Below are 23,438 nucleotides of genomic sequence, written 5' to 3' on the forward strand. Positions count from 1 at the left end.
AGGGTCTCCTGAAGGATTAACAGTTGCTGCATGAGAAGGAGGAGATTAGGGCCTCTTAATGTGCACATTTTTATATATAGCATCCAGTGTTATTTGGTCTGGCAAACATTCGGAGCAAGTGTGGTTCCATGTGGCTCCTCCCACTGCGTCACAGAAGAGGGCTCTTCGTGTGCTTGTGAATATCCCAGATGTTGTGTGTTGGACAAATTTAGCACTCAAAATGGGTTGTGGCATCACAGCACGTAGACAGGGCTTTCCTGGAGGGGAATGGAGAAGCCTGGACTATACTTGAAAGTGTAGGTTGCTATGCAGTCCAATTCACTTGGTCTTGTCCTGTGAGAAATATTTCCTTTTGTATGACCTCTGGAGTGGTCATGACAGTGAAGCAGGAGTACACAACATCTAAATTTGGTAGAGCCCATAAAAACTTATCGCATTTTGTTTGACAGATGTCCACTGAGATGGGAAAGAACTTTTCCCTGTTCCTGAGGCTGGCTGGGGATTTCAGCAAGTCTCCTCCCAGGGAATCCTGGTGTTATTCTTCATTGCTAACCTCAGGTAGTTGTATTTTGATTCTCTGTTGAGAATTTGAGCAATTTTTCCAAGCACTCAAGCAATGTCTTCATGTTTTTTTGCCGTTATATTTTTAATACACATATCCTTGAGAGCTAACAGTGGAGATCCTATCTTAGGAATCTACCAAATTCGTCCCTTTGAAGTTGCACCTGGCATTTTTGAGTCATCAAAGTAATGAAGGCTTAAGTTGGGAAAGAGCTGGAATGTATATCTAATTAGATAAATGCAAATGTTTATGTACGCTGTGAAGAGGAATGGGGAGGAGACTGTGAAGAGATATCCCTTTGAAACCATGTAGATAAACAACAGCAGAATCTGACTTAGAATCATAGAATTGTCTATGTTGGAAAAGACCTTCAAGATTATGAAGTCAAGTTACCAACCTGACCTACTGAGTCCCACCACTGGACTGTGTCTTTTACTGTCATGTCCATATATTTCTTAAATACCTCTAGGAATGGAGACTTTACCGCTTCCCTGGACAGTCCACCACAGAGTTTCACCACTCTCTTTGTGAAGAAATTCTTCCTGATATCTAATCTAAACCTACCCTGGAGCAATTTGAGACCATTTCGTCTTGTCATTTCACTTGTTACTAGACGAAAGATTCTGACACCCTCCTCATTGCAAGTTTCTACTTATTTATATATTAGTAAAGTAAGGACTACAGGGGGCTTGATACAGGCACTGCAACTTAATTGAACCTGATCTTGAATTATTAATAATAGATCCTAGAGTGGTGGTTGCAGGGAGGAGTCAGTGTTTGCCTAAACATTGCAGTACATGGAATTACCTCCCTCATTGCAGGGACCATTCCCTACAGGGAGTTACAATGCATCCACCCTGATTTGTAGGTTATGAAAATTTGATAGAAAACACGTGGCCAGTCTGTTCCAGCTGACCTCAAGGTCACTGTGTGAACCTTGCCAGTATGAAGTTTACTAGTCTGAGTGTAGCCAGAGATTCTATGGCAGTTTCTGTAGGTGACATCAAGATACTGAGCCTATCAGTTGCTGTAATCACAAGGCTTTTCAGTCTCTTTTCATGACTGTCCCCCCCATCCCCGCAGGATTGTCTGCCTTCAGCTGACCAGCTTACCTGGCACTGTGGAAGACCCTGCTGGTGGTTACTACTGCATAAGATCCATTTCTGCCTCAGAGAACCAAGAATGTTCAGATTCTGCAGCATATGACTTTTCAGTTCAGAAGGACTTATTTTCCAAGCAGTATAGAGAGAGCTTTATGCAGACTAGCCAGTTACTTGCAAGGCTGCAATGGTATTTCTCCATCTTGGGTTTTGCTTCTACTGTCACTGAAAGCAGCAGTGACTTTAGCAGTTCATGACTGGACCACATTTCTGGGATCGTCTAAGATGAAAGGCACTCCATGTGAGTAGTTATTATTTGTTATTATCCTCACTGATCCACTTTGGAAGACAGATGTGCATTCTCTCTCCCCCTGAGAACTGATGAAACATGAAAATCACTTCTTAGATAAGAAACCCCCACAAAGTCAACACGATACATTGTGAGTTATTTGGTTTCTAATCTCTGAAATTGAGCCAGGTCAAACAGACACAGCTCCTCTGATAAATTGTTATTCTTAGAGATTTCATCCTTCCATGGAAAAGTACTGAGCTGGCTCTCTGATCTCCTCTTACACTGTCATCAGCATACAGCCGCGGGCCAGTGGAAAATTGGAGAAAACCAGCTGCATGTAGAGTGTTAAGGGCATTATTTTTAGATGCTTCGTTTCTTTCTGTCTACACACACTTCCCTGTGGAAAACAAGGCTGTCTATCCTAGTGACTTATGGGCAGCTGCTGCATTATGCATGTTGACGATGCTCTTTCGAAATGGGATGCTAAACAAAATAAATGGAAGAAAAAGAGATGTACATTTGTGTACAGCATGAGAGTTGAGGGAGATTTGCAGGTGAATCCAGGGGAGTCTTTGGAAAGCATGCAAGCCTGCCTTTCAATGGAGAAACGAATTTGAGGGAGTAGTTCTGTTTCGATTTCCCTTTTTCTATGACTGGGGAATTTCCTTTCTTATTTTCATGAGCTGTTTTGACATTTTAGCAGGTATCAACGCTGAATACTGTCTTTCCTCGTGAACACTGATCTGCTATCGTAACAGAGCTGCCAAAAAGATGAATCTCCAGTCCATATCCACTGAAAACTATGATAAACAAATGCATGAGGACCCTGGTGCAGATGAAACACACACACGTGGGTTGCTCCACTGCCTCCTGCTGGCTGCCTGCTCATGGTCTCAGAAAGGCAATTTGCCAGGTAAGCTGGATGCAGTTAGATATAGAGTTGGTCAGCATGCTGAAAGGCTCATTCTCTCTCTTTCTTCTGACCCTGTGTGATCTCACCTGAATGCAAGAAAGAGGCATCTCAGGGGGTGCCACAGAACTTGCACATCCAAGCACCAGATCATCCTCTGTATATCAAGAGCAACACTTCCCTTGAAGAAAGGGCAAACGTGAATCCGCAGGAGGAGAGCAGCAGAATCTCTCTCCAAATCAAAGTGTGTATCTTAACAACTCACACTAGTCATATCAGTTATAAATCTTTGTTCTTTCAGATTCCTTAAGGGAAATGGGAAAGAAGAGTGTAGAGGAGACTTCAGAGGCATGCAGCTGCGATGGTTACAGGGCTGAATTTGTGGGGCATCGTACAGATTCTGGAGAGGAGTACAAAAAGCTGTAGTTGAATTATCACTTGTGCACATTTTGAATGTGGTTGGATATAGCTAAGATGGCTTGTCAGGGGCCTATTGTTAATTACAGTGCCTGGGAAATTTCTGGTACAAGGCAATGCATTCTCTTTGCTCCAGAAACAGTTATTTGTCCTAGAGAAAAATGTAACATTTTTACCTGTCTTTATATAAATCCAACAGTGTGTTAAACCTCTCTGTTTCTCCAGACAGTCCTTCCCCTTACTGTTTGCGGTTCTTCATCTACTTCTAAATTGTGGGCTTTGGCAGTTTGTCTTACCTCTGCTCACACATCTTTGTGAGCATCCTGACAGCCAGTGGACATGACATCTGGATGTGCTCCAGCCTTTCTTGCTCTCCAGGAGTCAGTTCTGATGTGAGACAACCTAGAGAAAAACCCAAATGGTGCCAGAGCAGAATGATACCTCTTACTGAATAATTAATTATTCTCTTCTGTGATGCCCTGTGTGTGTGCGTATCTATAACACAGGTAGATCTTCTAGAATGTTCCAAAGTTTAGACCTACCTGTGTTTCACTTGCTTTTTTGCTTTACCAGTCTTGAACCATTTTAGTAGGCATTTCCTGGGTCAAGTATACACTTCAGGCTAATGTATTTGTGACAGACTTTTCTAGATTAGCTCAATCATTTCCAAAAATAGAGATAGAGAATACTGTTGTTCTGGCCGTGCTGCATTAGAGAAAATTTATTCCTGAGTTTTTAGTGAGAGACTTTGTTTTTTCCATGCTTAAGATTTGACAATGGAATGCCATAGTGTCAGGGGCATGCCTTCTGCTCTTTTTTCAAGATAAATTGACTTTCTTTGGCCTGCTTAGCAACTCTTGAAATTTGACAGTTGCATGTAGTCAGTAGAGATATTTAGAAAACTTGGCACTAAGGCATGCTTCAGACTTGGACTTTAGAAGCTGTGCAGAACATTATAGATAACTGCTTGGTAATGCTGTAGTGCTAGGCACAGAGCCTGAGAGCAGCAAGACTGTTCTGTTGGCTCTTGGTGCTTCAGACATCATGTCAAAGAATAAAATGAAGAAAGTTTTCTGTACAAAGAGAATACATGGGGTGAAGGAAAAGGAAGAGGCTGCATCAGTGGAGCTCTCCAAGTAGTGATGTGGTTTCAAAGTATGTACATACTACAGTAGGCTACAATAGCCAGCCAGCCCCCAGCATGGGAGACAGTGAGGATTAAAGATAAGAAGGCAACTTAAGTATAATACCTTTATGGGAGCACTGCTGAGCATTTGTATTTATTTGGGCTGTTTGAGCATGCTCACCTTCCCCAGGACTCAGGCTCCTGGTTGAACAGGAGTTGGGCATAGACCAAGACTGGTTTTTGCTGCAGCTTTGCTTGGAGAGTTGGCGAGATAGGGAAGTTCATTGCCAGTGATGTAAAGAATAGGAGGCAAAAAAAGAAACAGTCTGGATCTCACTAGATGAATGTTGGCTTGGCAGTACAAATTCTCTCCCTGCTTCTTGAGCAAAGTGGCCAACATCCACAAAATTATGTTTTTGGCTGATGGAATGTAACACTGGAAGGGTTTTATTGTATCGTGGGTCAAAGCCACTGTCCTTGGTGACAGTAGCCAGCAGTATCCACCCCTTATTTCCACCTCACAGCATGCACAGTAAGCCTATTCTATGCCCAGCTCCCTTTCTCAGCCTGCAGCAGGTGGAATCAATGGGCAGATAGAACTAGAATTCCAGTAGGAGGAGAATCTTTGCACATAGGGCAGACTTGACCAAAACACACTGTGAGAAGAGTTTAATCACTCCACAGTCGGTCACTCATTTGACATTCTAGGCCATACTGAGCATACTGGTACTTGTGGAAGCAGTAAGCCAGAAGGATAACAGCTCCTGTACATGCGTGGATAAACACAGATCATTCTAGTTTTTGTTTGCTGTTTCCTTCTTGTATAGGCCTTTCATTCAATTTTTCATCATAGAAGAGATTGGTTTTATTTTTGATCTTATAGTGCCAAAGAGATTAAGCCTGTGCAATGTTTTTGCAGTTGTATCTCTGTGATAAACACTGAGAACTCTCTTGTTGATAGAATACCTGGAAGCCACTTTATTGTTGAAGTGCCTTAGGTCTTCATTTCATTATTTATGGCTTTGCAGGTGGAACATGGGAAGGTGAGAACCTGAGAAAGATCAGGGAGGCCTGCATGCCTCAAGGTTGTTCTGATTTGTTTAGTCCTCAGTATTATATATACTGGAAACTGATAACATTTCCCTCCCCTTTTTGGTTATTTTTTTGTTCCTTCATCAAATCTCAGGAGCCTCTACCATTGTATCTTAAGGGCAACCTCCTGCCAAGAATCTGTTTATTGTGCATGTGTCATTATTTACAAGCCTAGTGTCTGACTAATGTGTCTAAGGCCTGATTTATACTTCCAATTAATGCAAATTTACAGCCCAGTCTTGTTTAATCTTCTCCTGCCAGGCTCAAGCGCTTGTCTGTGTAGCCACAGAACAAATTTCTCCCTGTTTGATTACAAAGTCTCTCCAAATTCAGAGCTCTGCAGTGTTCAGCACTTTCTAGCTGCAAAGCCAGAGAGCTGGTTGGATAGGTAGGTGCTAAACTGTTTGATGTCATGATTTGGAAATTTGTTTGGTTTACAATTCTAGGTCTGTCCAACAGCCTGCTGAGTATAATCTCTCATATGAAGCCTCTGCTAATTAACAGAGGCAGCAATGTGATTTAGCAATAGAAGGCAGTGTACATGGGAGAAAGTGATGGGTTGTGCCTTCTCAGGAGATGATTTAGATGTTTCCTTCCTGTGCTGGAAGTTTTGCCTGCACAGTCCAGACAGAGCTGCCATCAAAATATTTATGTTTCATTTCTCAAGATGAACTGGGAAGAACAGGCATTAATAATGCTTATTTGGTGTGAATTGCCTCTGCAAATCCTCACTCTTAGGGACATGCTTCAGCACAATACTGGGGATTGATTCATGCATATTTATCATGTACTTAGATATCTTCCAAGCAAAAGTGCAAGGCATGCATTGTGTTATTTTTAAAATCTGGTGAATACACTGCTGCTATCAGCGCACACTGCTAGGCTGGGCTTTGATAGCCCATGGACTCAACAGGCAGTGCTCAGAGGCTTTGGGAACTCACAAGGCAGAGCAGAGTCCCGGCCATGCACATGTGTAGCCCTCCATGTGCACATCCATCAGCAGAATGCTCTTGGTGTCTCTCATCTCTAGTATTTGCAGGATCACCTGAAAGGAAATCTCTAGTTATTTTTCTTCCTTCCTTCCTTCCTTCGCATTATTTGGAAAATGCTATCTCAGTCACTGGGAAAGAGCTAGAAATGAATAACTTCCTCTGGACACAAATGGTGACCGTGACCATATCTGGGGCAGTGGCGCTTTCATAAAGCCAGGTGTGGGAGTGGAGTCAGCCCTTGGTTTCTCTGACTGTTGGGCTGTGGAAGATATGAGCTCTCTACTTGGTTGTTAGTGCTGACAGAAAAGGCTGGGAATTGAGATTCTATAGGGAAAGGGGAAGACTTGGGCCTGGATTTAGATTGTGCTGCTAAAGTTCTCCTACTGAATTTTTAGTGGGACACAAGGTTTTAGTCCAACAGTTCAAGTGGTATGCTCTAAATTTTCCCTCATTTAATCATGGAATCACAGAATGGCCTGGGTTGAAAAGGACCTCAAAGATCATCTAAGTTTCAACCCCCCTGCTATGTGCAGGGTCGCCAACCAGCAGACCAGGCTGCCCAGAGCCACATCCAGCCTGGCCTTGAATGCCTCCAGGGATGGGGCATCCACAGCCTCCTTGGGCAACCTGTTCCAGTGTGTCACCACCCTCTGTGTGAAAAACTTCCTCCTCATATCTAACCTAAACCTCCCCTGTCTCAGTTTAAAACCATTCCCCCTTGTCCTATCACTACACTCATAAGCAGTTGTTAAGATAAACACTGATATCTAACTAAGCAAATTGGTGCTTAGTTACTCCCCACCTGGAGTAAAATGAAAAAAAAAAAAATTAATAACTAAACATTGAAAATGATATGGCACTGCACAGCTGATTTTTGCAAAATTATATATGTGAGTATATATAGATATACGTGTATATAAATATGTACATAGCATATATATATATATATGCACAAATTTAAAAAAGAAGTAGGATGGCTATCGCAGCTGTAAATTGCTTTCTTAGTTACATTTGCTCTATATTTATGGTGGTACTGTTACATGTACTTTCAGATTTTAGTGATGGTAGGACTCAAAGTCAAGAAAATCTTTTCCAAGCATTTGGAGGCACATGTTGGTGGTATGTTGCTCAATCTAACTAGGTCATGCACCACAGACCTGACAACCACCCAATCTTTGCTGCTGTAGAGTACCTCAAACTTAGCCTAAATTTAGGCAGCCAGAGGAAGAGTTAAAACCTGAGCTGCTCACTTGCACTTTGACACTGGTGAAGTTTGTCTGGTCTGACGGTCTCTGTGTTTAGCGTTAATACTTGTTACAGCTTTTTGTTGCACTCTTTATACTGTTTTAGGATTAATGAGCCACAACAGGAACTGAAGATGGGAAAATTCAGGGCAGTGCTTGAAGAAAAGTGTTTTGAACAGAGAGCATGGGCACTTTTTTGTCTCAGGGATCAAATTGAAATGTTGGTAGGCCTCTTCTCCACCTCACAGAGTGACAAAGGTCCCTCTCTTTTTCCTAGTTTTCCAAATGAAAGTACTCCAGAAGGCAGGGCTGCTCAGCTCATCCCAGACCGCAGTCAACATTTCCTCTGGGGTGATGTGTTGGCAGTGCAAGTGATATGGTTATGGGCAGGTGGTGGAAGAAGTGGAGAGACATGCTCTATGCTCACATCTAAGCTTGCTCTAGCTGAGGCATGAGGCATAAACTTGCATTTGACCGTGTACCTGATGGGAAGCTGCTGTACCAAATTGGTGATTAAGCGGTAATGGAAAAGCAATATTGCCCCTTCTCATCCACGCAGGACTTTTACAAAGAAAAATATGAGGAAGACCATACTTGTGCTGTGAAACAGGCACTGATGACAGCCAGTTGACTTATCTTACTATTGGAAAGCTAATGTGTTGGTGATATCACAGTTCTAGATACCTACATAAGTAAAATGCCTGAAAACAGAAATACCCATAGTTTAATCAGAAAAGTGGCAAATTCGTGCTAGAAATAAGGTGCTCTTTTTGTACAGTGACACTAGTGCTTCAGTTTTACTATTGCTTTACACTAACAGAAACAAGCAAGTGAAACTGCTGTGCACTTGTACTGCTTCACTGCTTACTTCAGTTCCCATACCACTTCTCTCTTGGAGACATTGGCCCAAGTATTTTCAAGACCATAAAGGGAGCAGGGCCGGAAACTGTTCTAAGCAATGTAACTGTTCTATCAATGGTAATGAGAAGACAGTTGGATTAGATAATCTTGCAGGTCATTTCCAACCTTGTGATTCTATGATTCTATGACTCTAAGCTTGCCCCCCTCTCAAAGAGGAGAGATGAATGTGCTCATTTGATTCATCATGACACTGCAAGCACATGGGTGATGGGAGGAAGTGAGCAGCATATGATAAGAAAGAGTAGCTGGAGGCTAAGGCAAGAATTCTTTTTTAGGGTCCATTTTGTCTGCCACTCATGGTAAAACAACGGCATAATCCCACCCTGATTCCATAGCTTGTCTTGAAATCAGAGGAAAATCTCTATGTTCTATCTCAAAATTGCCTGGTAGGGCAATTTGGAGGGAATCACTGTATTTCTGTGGTAACTAATGACAAGGCTCATACTTGTTTCAAAGAGGTGCCACTCCCAGTGGATTCATGTGTGATTCACGAGCAGAAAACCAGCAGCTGACAGTGACAATTTCCACCTCATCCCATGGAAGAGGCTTGTAGGTAAGAGATCACTTCTTCCCATGATGGATAGAGGAAGCCATTCTGGTATGAGACATTTAAAATAATCCAAGTAAGAATGCCTGAGAATTTACCATCTTCTGCCAAGCAGAGTGTAACAGGACTTTTGTACTCCATATTTCTCTGATAGTTTGAGGAATGACTTCTGACATATTAATTTGAAGATAAATGCAAATGCTCATGTAGTCTGGCTTTTACCCCTTTTTTTTCATTGGATTACTTTTTTAGGAACAGAGATGGATGTTGCTTACAAAACAAATACAAAACAAAGTTAAGTTTTGTTTGTTTAAAAACAAAAAATGCAATCTTCTGCAAACTAAGAGTTTTTTATAATACTTTTATGCTCACCAACAATGAACTGAGAAGATTTTAAGAGGTTAGGAAATCAACATTTTCTATGCTTACTTGAGATGAAGTCAATTGTTAAAATAGGAAAAAAAAAATAGTGCTTGGGTAATGAATGGTAAGTTATTCATGACTTTTTTGGAAAAGAAATAACAATGTGCCTTCTGTGAATATTAAGTAAAAGTAACCTTAGGGGGATGGGTTGGGCAGTGTGAGTCATACTCAGGTTTTGAATTATTGATGCTCTGTGATTGTCAGCCTTTACAAGCTTACACTCTATATATCTTAGTTCCTTCAAGGCAGGTGGAATAAGTTTCTGCAGATCCGTATATGTTTCCACAATAAGGTACTAGGACAGCATATGAAGGAATTTATATTTGTGCTGATTTTTGAACTACCTCTCTGTAAAGCACAGCCTCTCTTGCAACACAGCATGTAACCATGCTTTTCCCAGGGGCAATGTGGGTACGCTTTGTGTGCTCCAGCCCAGTACATTTCCATGAACTACTTCCCATGCGCCTATTTTGAAAACTCTGTGATTGCTTTAGAAGTGCAGTTTCATTAGCTGTTCCTGGGAGCTGAGTTTGATTAAGCTAACACTGGTGGTTAACAAGTCTCTGCTCTTTCACATTACTGGTATACTCAATCTAAGAAACCAGAAAATGTGAAGACTGGGATGTAAAACACTCAAAAGTTATAAAGAGGAAGAATTAAATTGCTCACGTGTTGTGCATTCCAGCTGCTTGTGTGTATGCAGTGTGATACGGTTTTCAATTACATGCTCGTGTGCTCTATTTTCTGTGTCATGATGTCCCCTTTTAGTGTGCTGCCTGTCTGGTAGCAATTCCTTATTACTGGTTCATTCTCAGCATTCAGTGTGTGGCCACAGGCCTTATTTAGATGCAAACCATCTAAATCCTGCAGAGACTTCACTCTAATGGATTTCCTCAGCTCCACTTTGACTTAATTTATGCTACTATACAGTATGTAACCACTAAAGATTAAATTAACCCTACTTCAATCAGTGGAAAAAGCTAATGTTCCCTCAGTGGGAAAGAGCTCTGTAACGGGAGATGGAGAGTAAGTTCAGTGGGCAGTAGTCCTTGGATTATAAGTCAACTTTGTCCCTGTGTTCTATGGATTGCAGGAGTGGGCTGGCACTGCTGGCCTTTGGCCATTCTTAGGGGAATCAGTGGGACTGCCTGACGTGTGTGGTGGCACAGGTCCTGGAGGTCATTCTGGCCTTGTGGCTGGTGGTCAGAGAGGCCTACATTGCATGTAAATTCCTTCAGCACAGATACTTCAGTTGTTGTTGCAAGGGTCTGTGCTGGACATGAGCATCAGGACATGCAGGGGTGGATGGGATGGAGGGGGAAAGCAAAAGGCAGTTGTTATCCTACTAACGCATGTGTTTGTCAATTTATACACAAATAGCTGATAGGTATGGTTACATTTAATTGTAATTGTCTTAGTGGGGCTATATTCAGGATTGAGCATGAGGTGATATAAGAAGTAAAATACTTGTAAAATTACAATGAGAGACAAATTAGGATAAGAATAAGAGTAATAATTTAGTCCAGATGAATAGCTAATACAGGCAGCACGTGTCCGCATAGCATTCGATATGCAAAGCAGAGGTTAAGTGATCAGGAAATATCAAAGGTGCAGAAAAAAGCAATTATCAAGAAGATGGGGCAGGGCTCTTTTTGGTTGGGCTCAGTGACAGGACAAGGTAAAAAGGGTACAAACTGGAACACAGGAATTTTCATCTGAACATGAGAAAGAACTTCTTTGAGAGTGGCAGAGCACTGGAACAGGCTGCCCAGAGAGGTTGTGGAGTCTGCTTCACTGGAGGTATTCAAGATCTCCTGGACGGTTTCCTATGTGACCTGCTGTAGGGAACCTGCTTTAGCAGGAGGGTTGGAATTAGTGTTCTTCAGAGGTCCCTTCCAACCCCCTATGATTCTGTGATTCTATAACCATATTGAGAGTAAGACATTTCTGTAGCCCACCTCCTCCCTCCAGAGATCTGGAGCCAGGAGACAGTACGGCCTACACCCTGCCTTGTTCCCCTCATCCTCTTGGTGACAAGCAGTGCAGATGCTCATCTGGGGCCAACTGGAATGACTGGGAGACAGTGCAGCAGGCAGAGAAACTCTTCCCATCTCCTGTCCTCCTCAGCCAGGCTGTCAGCTACATGGAAACAGTGTGGGCATTTTGAGGAAGCAATCATTCAGCATGCCACAGGAGATGACTGGAGAGGAGCTGGTGGTCAGTACTGTCCAACCATTAGCAAGGGTGGAGACAGCTCCTAATAGTCTGGACACTCAAATACATTGATAGCCTGCCTAAAATAGAGTGGCAGGGAGTTTTCTGACAATCCTGTAGTCTCCTGGGAGACTCTCAAGAAGCAAATAGTTCAATGCAAATAAAAACAGACAGGACCGGAAGAAGCTTTTCAAGCATAAAATACAAGGCCCAGAAATATCAACTGAAAAATGTGCAAACTTTTTTTTAATATGAAATCTGTACAAAATTAGCTTTGCCACTTGTAACCATTTCCTCAGCCCCCACACAGTAGTATTTGCTGCTATGTTTTGTTTAGATTGAAAGCTTTAATGGACTGCTATCTATGTGCTTTGTGTGTCTATAAAGCTACATATATATCTTGGGATTTGTTTGAACAGTAATATTAAGTAAAGAGTGGGTAATTTAGACTGAAATCCTGCCAAATATATACTTCAGAGTCTTGTAAGGTGCTTAGTTAAGTATGCATTTGATTTGAGAACGCTCTTGTGCATGAAAACAGGTGACAGAGGTCCAGGTGGGCTCCCAAAATGGAAGTCAGGGGTGTTGTGAAGCTGGTTCTATTCCTATTAAACCCCTGGTGTGCTCTGAGGGCTTATCTTTTCTAGACTTCTACAGTGCAAGTCTGGAGTTTTCAATAAAAGTACAGATCGAAGTGTCTGCTTTTTGTTGAGGTCAGTGACAGTTGTTGATAAATTGGGTCAGCTAAAAAGTGTTTGGAGGTGGGATTCATGGTACTGAACTTTAGAAGTGTGGGGGTATGTGTCCACATTAGAGCTGCTCCACAGAGCCTTTCTTGCCCTAATTTAGTTACCTACTTGAGAGTGGGATGAATCATGCTCTGCAAAGCACCCCACCTGGCTGACTACAAAGGAAACCTCGCTCAGTGATTGGAGACTACATTGGGGGAAGCCTATTTGGGACAGATGAATCCTGAGTTGGAGATTTTTATGCATAATTTGATTGATGTTGCAAAGGAAAGATTTGTTTTCTTCTATTTTCACAGCATGATGAAGGTGATTGGCGCTCTGGGACATACAGTACCTTGTATTTTCCTAGAATGCTTTTATTCTTCTGGGAAATCATAAGGAAAGCTGCAACATTTTTTTTTTTTTTTCCAGGCTTGTTTTTGGGATTATCATAAAACCTGTCAGAAGACTTCTCTTTATGGGCCAATAGAGGCTAATTTTACCCAGAAGTCAAATAGCTTCTTAAGCATGCCTAGCCAAAAAACCATCCTGGAGAGCAGACAAGATCTGAGGTCTGTCTGTACATGTTAGGATATTTAGATCAACTTGTCTAGTGTTCTTTCTTTCATAAATAAGTTGACCCATTAAATTTTTGGGTTGTGCTCATGGAGGTGATGGAGTAGTGAAGATGTTCTATAACCGTGTGGTTATGGCACTGAGGGACATGGTCAGTGAGCATGGTGGAAACGGGCTGACAGTTGGACTAGGTCATCTTAGAGGTCTTCTTCAACTTTAATGAGATTCTTCAATTCTGTGATTCTGTGTCTAAACAGACACAGTCTGAAATAATTGTCTGAGAAGGACAGCAAAAATCTACCACTGCAATTGAGAAGGGTTTGGATTCAGCTTCTCTGAGGTACATACAAAAGGTTACTCACAGTGAAATGCTGAGCAACTAGAAGGGCCCTTGATGTAGCCTGAGCAGCTATGTTACAGGAAATATTTTAGTGATGAGGGAGTAAGAGTAGTTAAGGATGACAGAGCTGTAGAAATAGCAGAGAAGCAATCTTGGAGAAGCTGCCATGATTTGTAATAGCTGGGCATTACAGGGCAACCAGAGTCAGGGCAGTCCAAAGAGGTGCAAAGCCAGCATCTAGCTCCCAGTCTCTCTCTCTCTGTTGGCATCTCACTGTTGTTGGAAAAAGCAAGTGGGGAGCTGAGCGTGAGGCACTCTGGGACTCTCCTGGCAACTTGTTCATGGCACAAAATCACTGTTGTGTGATCTAGCTAACAGCACTGACCCTTCAGAGCCTGCGCACAAATCATTCCTTCAGCTGCTACGTGACCTGGCAGTGCAGAGCTTTCACATGACTGAGGGATGAACTATGGCCTCAGAAGATGCAAAGAGAATATAGCATGTGATATTGAGCTGTTTATAGCAAGGTGTTACTAGTTGCCTTAAAGCAAAACCTTTGCTCCATGACAAGGTCCTTGCACAGTGAGATGGGGAAAAAAAATAGATGAGGCCTAATCAGAAGTGAAAAAAAGAAGAGCTGAGATATTCTCTAATTGCTAAATGGAAGGTCTACAGTCACAGGCAGTTGCTGTACACGTGAGAAAAAGAAAGCCAGCTGTTAAATGTGTCATCATGAGAAAAAGCAGAACTGACAGAAGAGGGAGACTTAGTAACTGTGAGCAAGAAAATATTCTGCTGTCATTTGTTTCTGCTTTTTTTTTTTGCTTTTTTTTTCTGGGAAACAGGACTTTGTGGGCATACTTTGTAAATAAGATCTCACCAAAGAATCTCTCTGATGTTGTCATTATTTTTTTATTCCTTCCATAAACAATCCTAATAGAAACTAGGTCTAATAATGTGGTAAAATGTGCCCTCAGGAAAAAAAGAGACAAGTTGCTTGAAGAGAAAAATCTTGGAAACATGATTTGTAGCAGAGCTTTTATTTAGATCCGGATGTAGAATAAGATATATCAATATTTGGCTGAAACTCTTGACGTGAGATTTAGAAAAGAAAAAAAAGAGGCCCCATCTGAACCTAGGACCTGAGAAAACTTACGTTCCAGGCATATCCACATGAGACTTTCCAAAATAAATTAGAAGTGGGCCAATTCGTAGATGTTCAGCTGGACTTAGCTCTACAGATTGAGATGTGAAAGGAGGAGAAGAACTCTTCACACAGCTGTGGAATTTGCCAAGGAAACTGAACCTTCATTTGTAGCAGCCCACCAGGAGAAGCAGCAGACAAAAAGGTAGAATTCAATTGCTAGGAACCCTGTTATCAAAGACTTGCTCCTGGTAGGCATCAAAGACAAAAAGCAATTGCATCTTGATCTGTGAGATTTTTCATCTTGGGGAAATGTTATTAAATTTAATTTAGAAAACAAGAAGATAATACAGAAATTCAGGGAGGCTGTTCATCTAATTGCTATTGTGGTACTCAAGAAATATTGTCTCGAGGATAGTTGGTCTCACTTCAAAACTGACCAGGGGAGAGAATGGTGGTAGTCCCTTGGAACCAAGATGCTGAAGTTCAACACTTGTATCTAAAGATCATAGAATCTTAGAATGGCTTGGGTTGGAAGAGGCTTTAAAATCACTGAACTCCACAACTCCCTGTCATTAGCAGGGCTGCCCCCCACCAGCTCAGGCTGCCCAGGGCCCCATCCAACCTGGCTTTGAGTGCCTCCAGGGATGGGACACCACAGCTTCTCCAGGGACTGTATGCTTCTGCTTTGGGTCTGGGAAAAGCAAGAAAAGTTGAATGTTTGTCTATTGGATGGGCAGTAAGACTGAAATGCAGAGTGGTGATAGACAGCAATCAGAACAAAGTGTTTCCTGGAGCTTTTAGTAGTCCAAGAGAGCACTGTTCCTCAGAGCCTTGAGTTCCTGCTGTGTCTTAGACTGCAAGTGACAACACAGTCAGTGTAAAAGACAGGGAAGGGTGTTTAAAGTTCCATGATAAAGCTTTAGGCTGCAAAACTTCTTTTTTTTTTTTCTATTATTTTTTATTAATCTATTTATTTATTAATCTATTATTCCCTGTGTTTTTTATAGGCACACAGTTGAAACACCCAAAATTTGGTGGGGCAGGAGTAATCCTGAAAGCTCTGGTTTCTCCAGGGTATGCAGTTCATTTCTGCACATAATTGGAAATTGACCATGACATCTGCTGTATCTGTCAGATACCAGCACAGATACTGGCAATTAGCAAACTTTCTCATGCAGTAGCTGAACACACTGGTCATCACCACAGTGGAGATTAGAACCAGGAATCAAATGCTCCAGAGTAAGAAATCCAGCACTGTATGATGTATGAAACAAGAAAACTCTTCCTTCTAACCTTGCCAGTTCTCAGCTTGCAGAAGATAAACTTGAGCTATTCTCTTACATTCTGCAGTACTGATGTTCTTGTAGGAAGTAGGAAGTCTAGACAAATGAAAGATTTTAGGCACTCCTATTTGGGGAACACCCGAGGGAAGGACTGTTTGAGTGATTTTTGTACAGTGCCTAAAATAAAGGGGCCCTGATCCATAGTGTTAAGGGAATAGGAATAACAACAACAGCAGTCTTTCCCTTTTCAGTGGGGACTCCTTACAGGATGGACATAGAACACGTGGGCTGGCATCTGACCTATGGCAGACTTGCAACATTTTGTTGGTTTTTTTTGAAGTTCTGTGTGGATAAACCTTTTTTGACATCTGAATATGACTCACGCTCTATCAATGTGACAAGTGATGAGGAATTGTGAGAGTCAGCTCTGCCTTTGGGTATAGGCAGATACATTTCCATTGAAGATGAAGGGTTGGACATATGTGTCTAAGTGTGGAATTTGGGGTAACAAAATTACATCTTGTAAGTTTTGCATATATAATGACCACACTACAGGTTATTGATTTTGTAGCTAGTAGTTTTCTCCATGTGACAGACAAGAGATACCTCTTTTCAAGGACTCTGACAGCCCTGTATGAATGCTTTGTCTTCAGAGGATGCCCACATGTCGTGGGGCATTTACTGAGATGTGAAGGCATTGAATTGAATACGAGCTGAACATTCTGTTCCCAGCTCAGCTTGGCTCCCCTCTGGTGGATCTAAGGCACAGTGAGGGAGGGAATTCAGGAATTCAGCTGTTAGGGTCTTCCCTTTCTTTTTTCTTTTCTTTTTTTTTTTTCTTCCAAATGTAACTGCATAGAAAAGTAAATCAGTGCTTTCAAACTGAGCATCCTTTCACCCCTCAGTAATGATGATGCTGTTATGTGTGCTACAGTCTTTTCCCCTTTCAGCCTGTTAGCAGTTCATGCTACAGTGGAAGCTGCTCCCTGCTGAATTCCATTTGAGAGGCAGTTGCTCTTCACATGGTGGAGTCACCAGGACATGGTGGGGTCACCAGGAGTAGAAGGTGTCAAAGTGAGCTGGACCTATCAGGGTCACAAATTGCTTTTGACATGTTGTTCTGATCATAGAATCATAGAATCATACAATCATTAAGGTTGGAAAAGATCTTTAAAGTCATCCGGTCCAACCATCACCTGTTATCACCATGCCCACTGACAAGTACCTCACTGCCACATCTCCATCATCTCCTCATGCAACAGAGTTCCTGAGAAATGGCTTCCTAAACACCTTGCCTCAGGGTCTTTCTTACAGAGCCCAGTCTCTTCTCTGAAAGTAGGTAGTAGTAGTACTGCAGGCTAATGCTGAGATAAGCTGCTCAGCTAAGAAGTTGGGAAGCTCAATGCTGCCTTCAGCAAGGAAAAGTGTCCTGATATTTGCTGTACTCTGATCCTCCACAGAGGACATCTTTTGCCTTTTTTTTCTGATTGCTCTGTCACTGAATTGTAACTTTAATATGGCAATCAAAACATGAGGCAGTAACAGAGACACTCTGGCAACCAAAACAAGTGAAAACCCCTGTAAGATTAATGCTCTTGTTCCTTCTCCCATGGTAAAATGTCAGTATTTTAGGAGAGAAAATGTTTTCAGCTGTGCACTGAAAGGTTTTTATTTAAGTGACCGCAATTTCAGAGTTTCCATTGTGTTCTCCTTCTCCTCCTCTCTTTCTTTATGAACAAACTAGTATCATTTATTTAAAATTCTCCCTGTTTTCATTGGAATGTAGTTAATTGACTTGGAAGGAGTATAATCTGTTGAAGAAAAACATGCTTACCATGTAAACAGCTCTTTCTCAAAAGGTTTGCAAAAAAGCAGATTATGTACAAATTCTTAGAATGCTCCTCTGTGCCAAATGCTGTTGAATTTTCTTGTATTGGTCAAGTTCTAGCATCAAAACATGACATTTTATGATTATTTGTCCTGTTTGTTAACTAATATATAGTATTATATATACTATATATATAATATATAGTATAGCTATGATAATCTGATTGCTAATGATCTTAGTATGGCCATATAAGCTGTTCACAGCAATAGCTCAAACCACATGCAATTTGGCTGGTTTTGAGTTTAAGCAGGAAAGTAAAAATTACTGGGTTTCATGAAAAACTGTTTGGCCCATGAACCTTTCATCAAATCTGCAAGAATAACTTATTTGTTTTTGGTTCCCCCCCGCCTCTTCTCTCTGTACACACCCCTATATTATGGAAAAGCTTAAATGAATGTTGTGTTTTTGTTATGTAACTTCAGGCCAGTGGCTGAAAATCAGGCATATGATAGGTTTCCTGGTTACTGATTGACCAAAATCAGTGTCTTTGTGTATATATAGGCATAACAATGTATCTCACTGCTGTGGACTGTTCTTTATAAAATGTTGATAAAATCCTTGGTGCTATATTCTTAACAGCCAGACCAAGCTCAACAGGGCAGCCCAGGTGGAACACATCTACCTCAATTTCAGTGTAAACGTTTGGATTCAAAATTTACCTCCCCTATTAAGTTGCCACGGAGGCTGCTGAAGTCTGAGCTCATCTGCGTCTCTGATAAGAGAGCAGTTAAGATGCTATTTTTGAGTTTTATGGCAGTAATATTTTCCTGAAGGGGCCTCTATCTCGTGCCTAGCCTCCCTGAAGTTCATGCTGGCACCAAGCTGGTGGTACCTAAGCCAGACTTACGAGGCATTTCTATGTGTTGGATCAGAGCTGTGTTGGCAGTAAGGAGACCTGCTCTACTCTTGGATGTGTCAGGGAAGTGCAGTCCTGTGATCAGTGGTAGCATGGGGCAGAGACTGCTGCTGGCTTGCGCTCTCCTTGCATGGGTCTCACAGTACAGACATGCCCTGTAAACCCCCAGCTCAGCTCTTCAGGCAATAGAGGAGAGGAGCCTGACTGCATGCTCTAGTGTTATTATTATATGTATATTGAATAGGAAGACCAGGCACAGACAGCTGGTGGAGGCATCTGGGGCAGCAGTGTATCTGGGAGGAAGGAAAGGGCAAAGTTGCCCTGCTGTCCTCTTTGTCAGCCTGACTGGGCAGGATGCTGCTGCTCTCAGGAAGGAGTCTGATTGTCTGGGACTGCAACAATCATGCCAGCAAGAATCACTGACCATTTGTCTTCCTCAATAGGCAGGACCAGCAAACCCTGGATTTCCAGTCTCTGTACCCGATAGTCCGTCTAGCACTGCCCCTTTGTCTGCACCTTACCTCCATGTCCTTCTTAGCTTTGGGGCAGCAAATTTCAATTTTGCTGACACAGCTGAGAAGGCTTTAGCTGGCTTTTTGAGGGAGAGGGCTTTTCTGAAAACTGCTGATAGCATCTAAGTCCTGGAGAGGGTCAAGATTGAGACATATTCATGTTTTTGGCACTTCCCGTGGCTGGCTCAGCAACCTGCACTTTGTGGCTCTTGCTTGAAGGCATGCTGCTCTCATGCCTCTTTGTGGGAACTGAGGCTCCCATATCTTGGATGCTGCGAAATCCCCATGGCAACCCAGCATCTCAAAATTAGGCATGGCCTCACAAAGTGTAGCAGTGCCCTGGAAAGACTCACTCTAAGTCAAAGAATAATGGGCAAAAACAAGTTCGGGAAAGAAATTTGTGATGTTGGACTTACTAGGCTTTGACAGATACATGATCATTTCAGTTCTTGCTCTCTGTTCCTTCAAAAAACGTTTGCTCTACCATACTTCGAACATTTCATTACTTTTAAGGAGAAATGTAGCCTGAGGGAAATGAATGGATGGCTCAGAAGGGGAAGTTTGTTCAAAGAGATGGCTGAGGGGGGAAATGAGAGCACTTGTGCTTCGTTTCTCACAGATCAGGGATGTATTTAGCTGAATTCTGCAGCTCCACTGTACAAAAGTACACAAACATGTTTTATTCACACACAGAATGACTGAGTTTTTTTTTTTTTTGTGTGTGTGTGTGTGTGCAGTTCGGGAGAGAGGCAGGCAGGGAGTGGCTGGACAGAGAAGGGCTTTTTGTTCTCATTCTGCCTTTGGCAAATGCTCGGACTCCAGCAGTGTTTGGAGAAGGACTGAGATTCTCTGCTGAAAGGTGTGGAGGAGTGCTGGGCACCGCAGCCCGTTCTGCAGGCACAGCATCCATACATGTGCAGCGTGGGCCTAGCCGTGCGACAGGCAGACTGTCAGTGCTTTCTGCCTAAAGTGAGGCTGTCTGGAAAGAAAAACAGTGACATTTTTAAACAAATCAATTTTAACCGGTTCAAGAAAAGGCAAATTAATTCTACATGTTCCCAGACCATTGCCTACCATCCATCATTCAGGATAATGATAGATTTTCAGTTTATAATTCAGTCAGTGTTTGTTGACAGTTCTCTCTAATTAGTTTGAAATACTTCCTGGATCTTTGATTCTTTACAGCACAGGGGAAGGAAGGGCAGTGAGGGAGTTTCCAGATACCTGATGCAATTTGGAAGCTTAGGAGAGATAGAAAGCCATTGCAGATACATCCGGTAGCCATTCAGATTTCTATGTCAGAAGTGGTTTCTTCCACCATTTACCAGCCATGGATACAAGCCACCCTAACCTCCTGTGCTGGAGCTTTTATGCAGTTCCATTGTTTAGATCCCTAAAACTGCAATGGGGTTGCTGATTTGCAAGTGTGGCACAGGGCATGTAAAGCATCCTTTAGCAGATCCCCTTAAAGGTAGGGAGGAATGCTTCTTGTCCACTGTCAAACCTTTCAACAGTGTCTGCAAAGCAAAGTTTGAGAGCTTCTGCCTGTCCCAGACCCACTCCAAAAGCTGTCAGAGTGCAGTGTGTCACAGAACAGCATCATGTTTGGCCAACTGGGCCATCAGTGTTCTCAATTTCTGCAGTAGCAGGAATTCATTATGGTAAAAAGCACAACAGGTTGTCCACAGAGGTGGTAGATGCCCCATCCCTGGAGACATTCAAGATCAGGCTGGATGAGGCTCTGAGCACCTGAGTTGAACCAGATGGCCTTTAAAGGTGCCTTTGAACTCAAATGATTCTATGAAAAACACCCAGAAGGGGACAGCCTTTGCTGGGACAGAGTAATAGAGGACAAACATTTTGCTTTCTGGGTAGAAGATTCCTTACTGACCTCAAGTCTTGGGACAGAGAGCAGATGTGCTAGGTATACCAACCAGGCATCTCTGAGATGGACTGTGCTTGTCAAACAAGTCCTAACATGAGCAGGTCACTTTGAGAATGGACTCAGTGGACAGAGGGGAGCATCTGAGAGAGGGGCATAAGGATAAATGGCAGAAGAGAAGGAGTTAGGGATTTAGGGTATGAGGCTGAGTGTTTTATCAAAGAGCAGTGGGAAATAGAACCGGGGAAAAGGATGGAGATAGCTGAGCCAGCCAGGTTGTTATGAGGACTGTAAGGTTGTTGTGGAGGAAGAGGGTGAAAGAGCTCCTGGGACCTCAGTTTGAGTTCAGCAATCATAGAATCACAGAATTGCTCAGGTTGGAAAAGACCTTAAAGATCATCAGGTCCAAACGCAACCTAACCATACTACCCTAACTCTAACAACCCTCTGCTAAATCATGTCCCTGAGCACCATATCCAAACAGTTTTTAAACACATCCAGGGATGGTGACTCAACCACCTCCAATATGCCTAAGATTATTTATTTGGAGTAATACAGGTGTGCCTTGGAGTTGTAGGCCGGTCCGAGACTCCTGAGTGCTGGTTGCTGTCTTTTGCTTCCAGAGCTAACAAATCATGGGGGCAGCCTTTTCTACTGCACACTGTCTCTCTCCCCTTCAAAATTCAGTTTATGTGTGAATCATTTTGAATGTAACTAATGTTTTATTATTAGGTATTTTGGAAACAGAAACTGAAAAAAAAAAAAAAAAAACCCAGCAAAATCTTGACTTGGCTTTTCCCTTAATGAGCAACTGAGAACACGAATAACATTTGCTGTTGATGTACAGCAGCATGCTGGGAGTCTGTGTTGTCTGACTAAGTAATTTATTGTGTAGGTTCATGCATGCTGGAGGAAGAGGAGGTCAGGTGGGAGGAAGAAGGACACTCTGCCAGCAAGACCTGAAGTTTTCAGGAGAGGAAGTATGTTAGCATGAATGCAGCTCCATCCTTGGACTTCTGAATCCTGGATTTTGTAACAGGATCCTCTTGATGGGTGATAAAGCACTTACAGTTTTTATTTGGAGTGTGAATGAACCTTCACAGCTTTGGCTTCTAGGTCACTGTGTGCTCTCCAGCTTCCTAGCTTCTCCAGCTGGTCCCCTCCCTGGGAGTCACCTGTGTGCTTCTGCATGGAGAGGTGGGACCACCACCCCCAGTGGGAAAGCAGTGAGCAGGTCAGACAGTGAAGAGTGCCTGATTTGTCCTTGTCTAGCAGTACGTCTTTCTTGGGGTGGCTTCTACCAGCCACTCCTTGGTAAAAGCTGTCCTATAAAAAGGAAGCAGTGGGTCTAGCCAATTTATTCTGAATAAAGGACACAAAATTCTCTAAGAAATATGGGCAAGAGAAAGTGTCAACCCTACAGCTTACAGTGCAAGGATGAAGTTGGGAATAATGATCCCTGAGAACATTCCAGGTGGATGCTAATGGACAGCAAATGGAGATAGCATGCTGCCACAAGCCTTGACGGGCATCAGAAAGTGTTGAAACAAACTGATAAAAGAAACTTTCTGGGAGCCATAAGTAATAACAACAAAACAATCCTCTGCCTAAAACTCAGGTGTAGCTTGCCAAAGGCTGAAAGAGCACATCAAGGGGTTATAATATACACTTCTCTTGTTTTTGTAGTTCTTCCTGGATTTATCCTGTTGGACATTCCCCGTGCAGAGCATTAATATAGATGGATTTGTGCTCTGAGCTGGTGTGGGCTGTTCTTTGATTCTTTCATGCTCTCAAATTTCTACTGCACTTTTAAGTACAATACTGCATCAAATCTTTATTAATCACATCAAATCTTTATTAATCATTAAAACAGAGTAGAAAAGCCTGTGAAAGAATCTAGTTATTATTATCACAGTGGTAGAGCTCTGAGACATCAGTGTCAGTCAGTTCCTGCTTTGCTAGCCTCAATTTGAGCCTATATGATGTATGTGACTTGCACAAAAAAAAAAAAAAAAAGAAAAAAAGAAAGAAAAAAAAGAAAAAAGAAAAAAAAAAAAAAAAAAAAAAGAGAAAAACTCAACCAGACATAGTTTCTAGTGTGCAATGGAAATTTCATGTGGTTCAAACCTTATGCATCTGGAAGTGGCTTGCCTTAGCTGCTCTGATGTTCAACTGGGTTAGAAGGATTGAGCATCTCACAGAGTTGCATGGATCCTCTGAGGACCCCAGGTTCATTGTGCTCTGATGCTTGCTTGGAAATAGATTCTCTCACACCTCCTGTGGAACCTCCTGTGGCTGCATGGTCTTGGGGAAAGCTTGCAGCCAGAAAGTGTGTGGGGCTGCTGCAAACTACCACAGCAGTGGTGAGCAGCCACTGGAGAATGTG

General features: G+C 42.4%; 1 long non-coding RNA gene across 1 annotated transcript in view; it reads left to right on the forward strand.

Annotated features, from left to right (window-relative positions):
• LOC149919935 (uncharacterized) overlaps positions 1-23,045 on the forward strand; it is a 53,882-nt gene extending 30,837 nt beyond the window's left edge. Inside the window, exon 3 of the long non-coding RNA XR_016459159.1 lies at positions 21,948-23,045. This is a non-coding gene — a long non-coding RNA (uncharacterized LOC149919935). The remainder of the gene's footprint in view (positions 1-21,947) is intronic.
• The last annotated feature ends 393 nt before the right edge of the window (positions 23,046-23,438 follow it).

This window comes from Phasianus colchicus, chromosome 1 (genome assembly GCF_987193195.1).
Source record: "Phasianus colchicus chromosome 1, bPhaCol1.hap1.1, whole genome shotgun sequence".
NCBI classification, from domain to species: domain Eukaryota; kingdom Metazoa; phylum Chordata; class Aves; order Galliformes; family Phasianidae; genus Phasianus; species Phasianus colchicus.